The sequence below is a fragment of the Quercus robur genome, chromosome 6 (assembly GCF_932294415.1).
Source record: "Quercus robur chromosome 6, dhQueRobu3.1, whole genome shotgun sequence".
Classification (NCBI taxonomy): Eukaryota; Viridiplantae; Streptophyta; class Magnoliopsida; order Fagales; family Fagaceae; genus Quercus; species Quercus robur.
The window spans coordinates 2,793,138-2,805,768 of NC_065539.1; positions in this window are offsets into that span (position 1 = coordinate 2,793,138).

Below are 12,631 nucleotides of genomic sequence, written 5' to 3' on the forward strand. Positions count from 1 at the left end.
ATATCGGACAACGCCGCGGCGTTCAACCGGTGAAACTCCCTTCTCAATGACTTACGGGGCAGAGGCTGTGCTTCCAATCGAGAACAACTTCCCCACGTTAAGGTCTAGTTCGTTTACCCCAGGTGATAACGATGAGTTGTTAGGAAGCAGTCTGGACCTAGCCGAGGAGAGAAGGGAAAAGGCCACGATTCACATGGCCTATTATCACCAGAAGCTAAGACAAGGGTATGATGCTAACGTCAAACTGCGGCCTCTGGGTCCAGGTGATCTCGTGATGAGGAAGATTCTTGGCAGCGCAAAGAACCCCTCTTGGGGCAAGTTGGGGCCCAATTGGGAGGGACCATACCGTGTCACATCCGTGGCCGGAATAGGCGCCTACTACCTGGAGGATTTGGATGAAAAAGCTGTACCTCGACCATGGAATGTAAATAACCTCAGGAGGTATTATTATTAATAAAAATGGCTTAGCATACGTTCTCTTTCATGACTATTTGCCGCTTGCCAGTCTACATTACAATTATTTATAAGTTTTAAACAGAACCCAAGTCCTGCATGGCTCCTCGGACCACAAACTTGGGGTAAATTAATACTTAAGCCGATTATTTATAAGTTTTAAACAGAACCCAAGTCCTGCATGGCTCCTCGGACCACAGACTTGGGGGAAATTGTTACTTAAGCCAACTATTTATAAGTTCTAAACAAAACCAAAGTCCTGCATGGCTCCTCGGACCACAGACTTTAGGGGAAGTTATTACTCATGACAGCTCATAGTTTTAAACAGAACCTAAGTCCTGCATGGCTCCTCAGACCACAGACTCTAGGGGAAGTTATTACTCATGACAAGTCATAGTTTTAAGCGGAACCTAAGCCCTGCCTGGCTCCTCGGACCACAGACTTTTGGGGAGATTATTACTTGTGATAGATTGGGAGATTGTTACTTAAAGGAAATCACTTTTAATACATGCACACCGTCTAGCACCATCGCGACCCTCGAAAGAGCAACCCAAAAATCCATTTTCATTTTGACCGTTTGCCTGTATCTACCTCGTTGCAAATGTTTAAAAAAAAAAAAAAAAAAAAAAAAAAAAAAACGCTATTGACATACATTCTTAGTAAGCAAAACGAACATTTTATATTAATATTCCGAGTACATTAAAAGGAGAGGTCCTTACAAAAGAATGAAAAAACAAAGACAACTCTCATAAAAAAAAAAAAAAAAAAAAAAAAAAAAAAAAAAAAAAAGGGGGGCTAATCCTTAGCGGGAGAATCTTCTTTCTGCTCGGGCTGAGGAGGAGGAACCTCAATGGTAGAGTCTGTGGCAGGATCCTTAGCCACATCAGACACAAGGACGGCATCAGGCACCGCCAGGTCTTGCTCCGAAGCGACTTGGGCTTCATCAGGACTAGCTCGGATCTCCGGAGGATAGAAGATGCTCTCGGGCAGCCTTAGGGCCGAATCCGCAGGAACTCCTGCAGCGTCGAGAGCATGAGCCCATGAAATGTCACAGTACTCCCTGCACACCTCAGGGATCTCCTCGGAAAGCCTGGCCTCAGTCTCTTCGGCCCCAAGCTGGCGAGCAGCATTCTTCTCAGCCTCTGTGGCCTCTCGGATCAGTTGGGCCTCCTCCCTTGCCAGCCTCAGCTCATCCTCTACCTTTTGCAGGGCAGTCCTGAGATCCTGCACTGCCTGCCTCTCGGTGTTAAGGTTAAGCTGAGCCGTGTACAGTTGTTTGCGCTGGTCCTCCGCCTGATCCTCGGCACTCTTCAAGCCAGCTTCTGCACTTTTACGTCGGTTCTCCGAATCCTTGAACTTAGCCGTGAGTTTAGTGTGATCATGCCTGAGGGACCCCAAGGCTTTCTCCACCTCTGTCCGAGCCTGGGTCTCAGCCTCAGCCAGGTTGCGGCTATTACGGCAAAACTCCTCAGCCACAAAGACCTGCTGAGTAATCTGCGGACAAAACAAGAGCGTCCTTAAAAGAAAAATATATAATCTAACAGGAGCAAGTAAATGGACAAAGCAGTAAAAGGATTACTTACCAGCGCGAGATCCCTTTTAAGGGATAGAAAGAGCTCGGACTGAGTGCACCGCCTGTAGGCCTCCATGTCCCGAGGAAGAAGTAGGGGCTGCTCTAAGGCCTCTGCCACGTACCCTGCCCGGCCACGATTATACTCTCAGACCGAAGCAGTGTAAGGAATGGCAAGCCCATCCAGCTCCAACTTTGGGTCCCATTGACGAGGGGCGGTGCGCACTTCAGCAAGGTTCCCCTCATCCCTACTGTCCGAGGAGGTGCCCCTTCTGCTCCTCGGCGCCCGTGCGGTTTTCTGCTGCTTGGCCGGCTGGACAGCCACCTCGCCCTCCTCAGGCGTGTCCACCGGCCTCTTCTTCTTCAGGTCCGGGATAACCTTAAGGCCAGGGTCCGAGACGCCCTAGGGGACCACAGGGGGAAGGGCTTTGACCTTTGATGGACTTGGTCCCTTCGATGGCTGAACCTTTGATGACTGACCTTTCCCCCGAGAGGTCATCAGCTCCTTTAGAGACTTTCCCTTTCCTGCCATGGGCTCTACCTCTTCGTCTGAAGTATCGTCCGAGCAGATAACGATTGAGGGAACACCAACCCCGGAATGTTGATCCTGCTCTGCTTCGGGATTAAAGGGCTCCACCGGGGGGTTTTGCTGAACTTCCTCCTCGAAGTAAAACTTGTCTATTTCTTCCTCAAGGGAAAGACGAGATGATTCAGCTCTTTCTTCAACCAAAACAGCAACACCAGGCTCATCTACCGGAGGTAGCTGCTCTGCCAAGTAAGGATTTCTAACACCTGGCAACACCACTGGTGGCAAATCGTGGTCAGCTAGGAGTCCGTCCAGGGACACGTCAATTCTAGCCAGCCTCGGACTGCCAGCCCTTATAGCGTGACCGACCGCCTGAAAAGCGCTGCTCAGAGGCTGGTAACCCAGAACCAAATGGGCCGCGCGCAACTGTCCGTCATGGGCGACGTAAATCTCCGACCTGAGAAGATAGTTCAGCGCTGGCACGTTCACAAATCTTATCCGAGGAGCAACGTGACTTTTGTCTGCAAACAAACCAAGAAAAGTGAGGTCAGATCATGAAATTTTCCAATTACAAAGAAAGCCAGAAAAAATAACCCCTCAACACTAAATCCTTTCCCCAAAAAGGATCAATCCTAAAAGCGCCGCACCTGGGTTTCCTGCCCGAGTTGGACAGTGAATACCGTCGAACCACTCCCCAGAAGCAATGAGGAAGTCATCCTTCACGGTCTTATTGGAAACTGGAAGACAAGAGATCAACCTAACGACCTCGTTCCGGGATTTAAGATAATACCCATCATCCCCGAGGCGGTGGCATTCGTACAAATAAGCCACATCATGCCAAGTGAGGCCTAGATTCATCCGCTCGTTTAGGACATCTACACAGCCTAGTATCTTGAACATATTTGGGGCACACTGATACGGCGTCAACCTATGGTTGAACAGGTATTCTCTTGTGATCCTGCGCATGGGAAGTGTCATCCCTCCCTCTATGAAAGCAATCATGGGGATAACGACTTCTCCCTCAACTCTATCGGTCAATATTCCTTCAAGAGGACAGTGCCGCAGCCCAACCCTCGGGGGAATGCGGTATTTAGCCCTAAAGGCTTCCATAGCGGCAGGAGTTTTTACTAATTTTTCGAATCTACCCATCTGAACTGAACTGAGGAAATGAAAGTAAAGACTGAAAAGAAAAGTAGAGTCCGAGGAAGGAATTGAAACGGAGAGAAAGGCGAAATGTACTGGTACCTTCACAAAACGCTCAAGGGGACGACTGGGAATCTCTCTTGGACGAAGCGCTTCACAAGAACGGCTACGGCGGCGTAACGGATGCAAGTGTTCGTATATCTCTGGGATTCGATGGAGTTCTCTGGAGCCTTTTGGGGTTTGAGAAATGCAGATGAAAAAAGAAACTGAACCCCGCTGACGTCTTATATAGCAGGGAGGAGAGAGAAAAGATCAGTACCGCCTAGAAATACGGGAAGAAACGATGGCCGTTCGATCCACGCCAAGCCGTTGGATGAAGGGAACATAACGCTTCCAGAAGTTAATGGCCACGTCTCGTAAATTGTAGCGCGTCAAAAGTAACGGCCCGCACGCGCGCCCCACGATCTCCTTATTTCCCTCCACTCACAAATATCAAAACCCCGTTTTTCTCCTCGGAGTGAGGTTAAAACCGCAGTTTTGAGGGGCTATTGTGGGGGCCGGCCCAAAAATGATGGGCTATTCTAAACTCAGGCCCGTCCGAGGAGCGTACTATCCGAGGAAGAGCCTCGTATGCAGCATTACCCAATCCCAGCAGCTCCAAGGAAACCCGTCCGAGAAGTAATTCTTCCTCGGACATCACGAAACCCAGACGAGAAACTCTGCTCAGCCATTTCAGCTCACCTTCCCCAACATATAAAACGAATTAAATTCAAAATATCTCACGGAAGGCTACCACCACATTAATTGCGCCCCAACCACCCTCTTGGCCACATTAATGAGGAAAAGACTCCTAAACAGTACCGCCTTGGCCTCTGCAACTCACAAATGGTCTGATGAGGGCGTCTGATGGGACAGGTGCTCGAGTGGATGCTTGGATGACTAACAGGTGTAAGGCTGGGATGAAAAGAAGAAAAATATATAATGTAGTGAAGTCCCTCAAAGAAGGGACGGCAGAATTGTAAGAGGGACAAAAGAAATAAAATCAGACTTGAGGAATCCTTCTTTGCGTTCTTATTTCCTTTCTGCAAACAGTACAATACATGCATTAGACTTGCTAGTTTCACTGAGGCCAAGTTCTTTAACCCATTCTCTACAAGTATTTATTGTGGGTTGTGCTTTGGGCCAAGGCCTGATCAACAGAAGTTGGGCCAGGAAAATCGTGCAACCACACATATCATATACTATTTTTTGAGTAAATATTAGAGAAAGTAGTTATATTTAGTTCTTACTCTAATTTTTTTTTTTTTCCTAAACAAAGTTCTATAGTAAGTGTGGGGGCCGGCCCAAAAATGATGGGCTATTCCAAACTCAGGCCCGTCCGAGGAGCGTACTATCCGAGGAAGAGCCTCGTATGCAGCATTACCCAATCCCAGCAGCTCCAAGGAAACCCGTCCGAGAAGTAATTCTTCCTCGGACATCACGAAGCCCAGACGAGAAACTCTGCTCAGCCATTTCAGCTCACCTTCCCCAACATATAAAACGAATTAAATTCAAAATATCTCACGGAAGGCTACCACCACATTAATTGCGCCCCAACCACCCTCTTGGCCACATTAATGAGGAAAAGACTCCTAAACAGTACCGCCTTGGCCTCTGCAACTCACAAATGGTCTGATGAGGGCGTCTGATGGGACAGGTGCTCGAGTGGATGCTTGGATGACTAACAGGTGTAAGGCTGGGATGAAAAGAAGAAAAATATATAATGTAGTGAAGTCCCTCAAAGAAGGGACGGCAGAATTGTAAGAGGGACAAAAGAAATAAAATCAGACTTGAGGAATCCTTCTTTGCGTTCTTATTTCCTTTCTGCAAACAGTACAATACATGCATTAGACTTGCTAGTTTCACTGAGGCCAAGTTCTTTAACCCATTCTCTACAAGTATTTATTGTGGGTTGTGCTTTGGGCCAAGGCCTGATCAACAGAAGTTGGGCCAGGAAAATCGTGCAACCACACATATCATATACTATTTTTTGAGTAAATATTAGAGAAAGTAGTTATATTTAGTTCTTACTCTAATTTTTTTTTTTTTTCCTAAACAAAGTTCTATAGTAAGTGTGGGGGCCGGCCCAAAAATGATGGGCTATTCCAAACTCAGGCCCGTCCGAGGAGCGTACTATCCGAGGAAGAGCCTCGTATGCAGCATTACCCAATCCCAGCAGCTCCAAGGAAACCCGTCCGAGAAGTAATTCTTCCTCGGACATCACGAAGCCCAGACGAGAAACTCTGCTCAGCCATTTCAGCTCACCTTCCCCAACATATAAAACGAATTAAATTCAAAATATCTCACGGAAGGCTACCACCACATTAATTGCGCCCCAACCACCCTCTTGGCCGCATTAATGAGGAAAAGACTCCTGAACAGTACCGCCTTGGCTCTGCAACTCACAAAGGGTCTGATGAGGGCGTCTGATGGGACAGGTGCTCGAGTGGATGCTTGGATGACTAACAGGTGTAAGGCTGGGATGAAAAGAAGAAAAATATATAATGTAGTGAAGTCCCTCAAAGAAGGGACGGCAGAATTGTAAGAGGGACAAAAGAAATAAAGTCAGACTTGAGGAATCCTTCTTTGCGTTCTTATTTCCTTTCTGCAAACAGTACACTACATGCATTAGACTTGCTAGTTTCACTGAGGCCAAGTTCTTTAACCCATTCTCTACAAGTATTTATTGTGGGTTGTGCTTTGGGCCAAGGCCTGATCAACAGAAGTTGGGCCAGGAAAATCGTGCAACCACAATTGGCGCCGTCTGTGGGAAGAACTAGGGCATCAGCTAGTGCAACGGTCAAGCATGTCAGAACTAGACCCGCACCAAGAGGATCCTCACCAAGCTAACTCCCAACGGACACGACATACCGAGTCCCAGAGGCAAAATAACCCAACTGGCCCAGGTGAAAGGGGGAATCGTGAAGGGAGTGTGCATACCACCCGGACGAGCCAGAGTCACACTCAGATAGGAAGTCACGTGTCTCAGAGGCGAAATAGTCACCAGGCCATGCAGCGAGAGATAGATGACCTAAAAAGGAAGTTACGACGTGCGCAGCGAAGACGATCTCCCTCTGACTCAGGCGAGTCTTCTAGTCCAGAAGACGTGAGTTACAGACGAAGGTCAAGGACCCCACCAAGCGAAACCTTTTCTTACGAAAAGGAACCACGCCTTGTACGAAATTATGAGCGCCCGTCCAGCAAAGGTTCGGGGAGCGACGCCATGTAGAAGGCGTTGGATCAGGTTTCAAGATCACCCTTCACGAATAGAATCGAAGGGGCTAAGATGCCAAGACGCTTCAACCAACCGGCGTTCTCCATTTATCACGGCAAAGCAGACCCGGTAGAGCACGTGAGTCAGTTTAATCAAAAGATGGCAATTTACTCGCAAAACGAGGCCCTGATGTGCAAAATCTTCCCCTCTAGCTTGGGATCGATGGCGATGAGATGGTTCAACAGCCTGAAGACAAACTCCGTGGGCTCCTACAAGCAGCTCACTCAAGCTTTTTGCTCTCGTTTCATTACAAACACTAGAGTCCCTCGACCTCTCAGTTCGCTGCTGTCCTTGTCCATGCACGAAGGAGAAACCCTGAAAGCGTATTCGGATAGGTATTGGGAGGTGTATAACGATTTAGATGACAACCATGATAACATTGCTATCAGCACGTTCACAAGCGGCCTCCCCACTGGGCATGGCTTAAGGAAATCCCTCACCGGGAAACCAGCTACTGACGTCCAACAGCTGATGGATAGGATCGACAAGTACAAAAGAGTGGAGGAGGATCAGCTGCAAGGGAAGGGTAAGGAGAAGGTCGTCCCCTTTAAGGCAAATGATTTCAGAATGAAATCGTGCAACCACAGTAAGCTTTAACGAACAAACACATATCATATAGGGGGGGAAAAAAGATAATGATAAGGAAATATGAAAATAAAAAAAAACACTTCAAAGTCATTTATAACCTTGAATAAGGATTAACAAAAGTAACCTACCCAAATTCAACAAAAACCAACTACAAATTGTGTAATCCTCATCAAATTTTACAAATGGTCAGTGATGGTGATTAAAAAAAGAGAGTTAGAAGACTGTTTATATTTCTTTATTAAAAAAGAAAAAAGAAATGAGCTATGTACATTAAGATACAGTTGAGATAGAAAGGTTTTTTTTTTTTTTTTTTTTTTTTTTTTTTGAGTAGGAACAATTAGAAAAAATCTTTTGTTTTTGTAAGTAGAGTTTCTTTTTCCTGTATCTATTTCTATGGTGACTGTAAAACTTTAGTGACCCTGATCAAGAAAAATAGAAATTATCACAAAGAATGAAAGAGTACATATCACCTGTAAATATTTATGTAAAATTCAAATATTAGTTATATTCATTGAAAAACACATACCTCCTACGTAGTACCCCTCTTCACACTTTCAAGGCGCTTTCTACAACCGTAAAAATCAATAATCTGCAGTACCCCTCTTCAACATTGAAGGTACTTTCCACAATCGGGGAAAAAAAAAATTTATAGGTGATCTAGAGGTAGGGGTAAGTATTGTGATTTTGGTTAATTGCTTTTGTAGTGGGCTGATTGAATAACCGATCAAGTAATGGCTAATAGTGGGGAGAAATTAGTGGAAAGGTAAAATTTGTAGCTAAAATTGAGGAGTTTTTAATTTGGATGATAACTTAGAAACTTGAAATATATGTTTAACTGGCTTCTAAAAAAAAAGAAATATATGTTTAGCCAAAAAACAAAAGCAACGTGATCTTAACTGCTTAATGATAATGCTTCCCTAAAATAAAAATTAAAAAAAAAAAAAAAAACGGTTAATGATAAGGGGGAAATTTAAAACTGCTAGGTAGAAATATGAAGTTTGTGTCTCAAAATTGTGTACGGCTGTTTTTTTTTTTTTTAATTATCAGTAAGGCATATATGGTTTTACAAAGAAAATTGTGTTGTTTAACTGGCTTCTAAAAAAAAAACAAATATATGTTTAGCCAAAAAACAAAAGCAACGTGATCTTAACTGCTTAATGATAATGCTTCCCTAAAAAAAAAATAAATAAATAAAAAACCGGTTAATGATAAGGGGGAAATTTAAAACTGCTAGGTAGAAATATGAAGTTTGTGTCTCAAATTTGTGTACGGCTTCTTTTTTTTTTTTTTTTTTTTTTTAAATTATCATTAAGGCATATATGGTTTTACAAAGAAAATTGTGTTTTTTCTATTCAAACGTTTTATTTTGAAAATTGAAAAAAGAAAAAGAAAAAAAAAAGACAGTTATCCAAAGTAGTGATAAAGATAGGAAAATAAGGATAATTTTTGTTTATATCCAATACCCTAAAACGTGGGGTTAAATTTTTTTTTTTTTTTTTTTTAAATGGTACTTAAAATGTGGGTATACAATTTTTTTTTTTTTTTTTTTATCAATACGGAAAACTTGTGTTTGTTTTAATTTTAATTTTTTTTATAAATGGATAAAGCAATTTGAAAACTATTAAGAGAGTGGTCCTTTTTTGTAGGCAATATTTTACGTGGAAGTTAAAGAAGCATTTTTACCAAGTTTTGCCCCTACTTAAACGTAGGCTATAGGGATATTTTGGAACAAAAAAAAATATGGTTTAAACAAGGCCAGCTCCTTAAAAGTAGTATAGATATTATAGCTAATTGAAATTTAGTATTAAAAATGGCCACAATACATACATACATACATACATATATATTTATATATATATATATATATATATTGCCTTAGGCCTCATAATGCATTGAGCAGGCCTTGGAGCATTCGCATGGTAGATGCAAAGTCTTGTAAAGTGCAAAAAAACACTTCATTTTACGCATTTTAAACAAAAAAAAAACACCCACATGTGGGTGCAAAAGTGTGCATAAATGCACAACTACTACAATATCCGTGCATATATGCATGGTTACTGTAACTCTTGCATTTAGTATTTTATTGTTTTTTTCTCTTTCCACCTCTCTCTCTTTTTCTCTCTGGTTTGACTCTCCACCTTATTAGGGTTCCCCCTCTTTCCCAACGATCACAGCAACTCAGCAAAGAAGAAGAAGACAATTTTCCAACCACCAACTCAGCACAACCCAACTATCACCACCGCAACCCAAACCCGCTAAAAAACACATTCCAAATCCAAACCAAAATCAATAAAAACTAAATCCAACGGAAAACCCATAAGAAAAATCCAACAAAAACCCACATGAAAAACCCAACAGAAATCAATCAGATCTGCCGCTGGATCTACCTTGCTGCTGCCACCGCCGCATCTACCTTGCTGCCATCACCAGATCCAACCCAAATGGACTTAGATTGACATGAGTTTGTGTTGAAATGAAGATTTTTGGTTTGTTTTTCTGGTTTGTTAATGGAGTTTTCTGGTGAAGAAATGGGCGAAAGAAGAAAACTTGACCGGTGAAGAAAGATGTGAGAAAGAAGAAAAAGATAGAAAATTCACCGTGAGAGAGAAAGAGAGAGAGAATAGTGTTCTGAAAAGAAAAGTGAGAAAATGGGTTTGACTAGTAAGGTTGTTGAAATAATAAAAAAAGAATATAAAATGATTATTTAAAAAAAATAGTGTGTATAATAGATAAACTGATGTGATAATAGTTCCTTTTAAACCAAAAATAAATAAATAAATAAACTGATGTGGGTGTTTTGGATAAGTAAATGTGTATAATAGATAAACTGATGTCAGTGGATGCTCTTAGAATGGATTGGTTTCCCCACATTCGATTCATTAAGGCTATGTGATTGGATCAATTAAATTGGTGTTGGGTTAGACTTTTCTTTTTTTGGTTCTGGGATGGTTTAGGCCAACCCAAATGTATTATAAACATATATTATACCTATCTATTCTATACCATTAATAACATGATTTCATTTTTGAGTTTCATTATTTTGCGTATTAAAATATCATCACACAAATTCTTAAACTCTCTAAAATATCCCTATCTTTTAGTTAAATAAAATTTAGGGGTAATTACACTAAACGCACCTGTAGTTTGGCCCGAAATCACTTTGCCTATCCGTGATTTAAAAAGTGTCACTTTACCCACCTGAGCTATGTTCCGTTTGTTTTTCGTAACCCAACTCTGTTAAAATCAGGGATAAATAAGTATTTTTGCTCAAATTTTATGTCTCTCTCCTCCCAAAACAAAAAATAGCCCAAAAATGCAAGAGAAACCAAATCAAAAAGTGGTATTGATCTCTCTCTCAATTCACATAAATCTTGAACATGAAGAGCATACCCAAAAAAATAAAACCTGAAAAATGAATAAGAGGAAAAAAGAGATAAGAAAGGAACAAAAATAGTGGTGATGAATTACTTGAATATTGAGTAATATAGAAACTGTTTGGTTTTTGTGTTTCCATCGTCCATAACTCTATTTCCATCATCCATAACTCAAAATATGTGGGTCCCACGGCAAAGAAGTTTGTTTGGTTTTTGTTTCCATTATTCAATTCTCTGATTTTTGAGTGATGAGTTATGGAAACGGAAAACACATTTTTGTAATTACACATTTTAGGTGTTTTCAGTTTCCAATGGCATTTTCGTAATTAAACACACACTGAGGGACCCACGGTCAGAGCAACAGCCGCAACTTTTGACTTTTTTTTTTTTTTTTTTTTCACTGGGTTCAGTGAGTTTGGGTGGTCTTCTTCTTCTTATTTTTTTTCTTTGTCCTTTCACACTGGTCTTCTTCTTCTTCTTTTCTTTTCCCTTTCACGCTGGGTCTGGTCTGGTCTGGTCTTCTTCATCTTTTTTTCTTTTCTTCTTTTCTTTCCTTTTCAATTCAAAAAATACCCACAAACTTTTCAATTCAAACAATCTACAAAACAAACCTTAACCCAAAATAAACATAACCCCAATTGCACAAAAAATCAAGAAGACACAAGGTTGTTTTTCTTCTCCATTTCCATCGTTGGCACCATCATCTCAATCTCAGACCCATAAAAAAAAATCAAGAAGACACAGGGCCGGGTCATGTCGTTGGGTCGCTCAGCTGGGTCATGCTGCCGCGAGGTCATGTCGCTAGGTCACTCTGCCGTTGGGTCGTGTTGCTGGGTCACTCTTCCTTCTTCCACTTCATTTTACTTCTGTTCCTATTTTTCTTCGAAACCCACTTCTTCAAATTTGAAGATTTTCTCTTTTTGCTTCTTTGGTTTTCTGTCTAAGACACAGTTCTTTGTGTATATCTGTGCCCGAGTAATTGAACAAAAGCTTCAAACATTTGGAGAGGTACATATAATGGCTTAGTGGGATGCTTTATGAGGCTAACAAAAGGGTCTGACTTGGTGATCAGGTATGGATCCCACAAAAAGGTTGAAATTTTTGAGTGATGTGAAGTGAAAATAGTGTCTAAACAAGTGAGGTAATGGAAATTGGGGTATTTTAAGTGAGGAGTGATGAAAGTTGAGTGAAAAGTGATGAGTGATGAAAAAAAAAAAAAAACCAAACAGGGCCATATTGTTCACTACCCTAACAACATATTAAGCCTATGTTTATTTGTTTCTGAATTTGAAGGGTTCATGGAATTGTTGTATGAGCACGGGAGCACGGGAACTCTCAAGAAGCCCAAGCCGGCTCCAAAGTAATCATAGGAATTACAATTGCAGGAAAATATATCATTCCTTGCTTTCCCAGTTGCTTTGATTCCCATTTTGTAATGCATTCTTGTAATACTTTGTGAAATATAAAATAACATGAACGATTTAGATAACCACATGAATTCAAGTAGCCAGGTCCTACTCCTAGCTATTGAATAAATACTGAGCTCTTAAATTTCTTTTCTCCTTTCTCCTATTTGCTCCGATTGTGGGGTCTCAAAAGTTTGTGGGTTTAGAGGGTCTTTCATTGTGCTTTTAATTTGTGGGGTGTACGGACAACTATGTTGT